This window comes from Crocuta crocuta, unplaced genomic scaffold, assembly GCF_008692635.1.
Source record: "Crocuta crocuta isolate KB4526 unplaced genomic scaffold, BGI_CrCroc_1.0 scaffold1864, whole genome shotgun sequence".
Classification (NCBI taxonomy): Eukaryota; Metazoa; Chordata; class Mammalia; order Carnivora; family Hyaenidae; genus Crocuta; species Crocuta crocuta.
Genome location: NW_027532672.1, coordinates 9,055 through 10,884, shown reverse-complemented (window position 1 = coordinate 10,884; position 1,830 = coordinate 9,055).

Below are 1,830 nucleotides of genomic sequence, written 5' to 3'. Positions count from 1 at the left end.
GGGAGAAACTTTATTGGAACTTCAATAAATCTCTAGTTTACTCAACGTTTTCTAACTTAATTCATTTCAATTCATTTTTCTTGCTGATTTTTAATGGATTTCTATTATAGCATGTGAAAATTAACCACCTTCTAAAGGCACTATCAGAGAAGGTAAATTCTCCTTTCTTCTGATAATTAAGTCATTATGGCTGAATCTCCAAGTACCAAAGGTAATACACTCATGGAATTGATTTATCATGATATTTAGCCAAGGGATAATTAGTAGGAGTTTACATAGCTAGGGATAATAGCACAAAAAAATTTCACTTAGTTTAGTTATGTCAAAAACATATTTATATTTGTATCAAATATCATGAACTAAAAAAAGTGTAGTTTTCATGGATGGTCTCACTATTCCTTCCATTTAACCAGCTCCAAGTACAAAGATTCTCAAAACCGGCTGTCCTGTAATAAAGCTTCAGTATAATATAATCTTATTTTTTCTGGAAACCATGTCCACACAGTGGACAGAGCTGTGAAGAACATTATATAGATTCTTTGGTATGAGTCCTGGATGTGATAATTACCAAATCTATGACCCTGCACATACACACACATGCTGGGCGTGTGCTTTGTTTTCCTTATGTATCAAGCAAATATATAATTCATGAATGTTTTATTCAAACTTTGAGCAATGTATGATGCATCACATAAATATAAGTATTACTGTTCAGATAATAATAATAGTCACTCAAGAAGTGATTCCATGAGTGAAGGGCTTTTATAAACATGTTATAGTAAGTTTTAGAGAAGCTAGCTTTCTTCTTTTTAAAAAAAAAATTAATGTTTATTTATTCTTGAGAGAAAGAGAGCACGAGTAGGGGAGGAGCAGAGAGAGAGTGAGACAGAATCTGAAGCAGGCTCCAGGCTCTGAGCTGCCAGCACCGAGCCTGACTTGGGGTTCAACTCACCATGAGATCATGACCTGATCTCAGAAGTCAGACACTCAACCGACTGAGCCACCCGGGGAGGCTCTGAAGCTGTCTTTCTTCTGATCACATACATCGTAAACTGCAGTGCAGGCATCAGACATCTGGTTTATGCCTCAGAGAAAATCCTGTGCTTTCAAATACTATTGTATTTATACATACTATTGTATTAGTCACAGGGATTAACAGTTAAAACATTCAGCTACTAACATATTTTATTTATAATGTTAGATATTAGCTGAAAAGGCCATCTCCAATGTCCCCATGCTTGAATCCAAAATCACTCTTTTGTCTGAACTTAAGGACGACAAGCACATTAGACAAAACAGGATTATGTTCTGGCAAGAACAGTTACTTGGTTTTCCAGCTAGCACAATGAAATAATAAAATTAAAGAGTAAAAATACTAGGAAAAATAAAATGTTTGACATAGTTTACACACAATTACTATCCTGAGATCCAATTATTTNTGATTAGATGCACGTAACTATTTACATGCTAGGATAAACATCATTGGTACATGTACATTATGGAAAAGATATGCTTAATGTTTCAGGAGAGAGAAATGTCAAATATCATTTATCCATTGATTAGATAATTACATAGTCAATAAAATTAATTTTAAGTATGCAATACCTATTCGTGATGCTTACAATCTCTTAGTATATGGGCAGGCATAATATAAAATATGAACATTTTCCAAATACTGCTGAGATATATGTAAATATAAACATACAAAAGCATTGGAACACACACTACAAAAATGAACATTGGGATTATCTGTGACTTTGAGATTATAAATGATTTTCATTATATAATTGTGTTCTTCATTTCCACGTTTTATTCAGTGATTAGGCATTC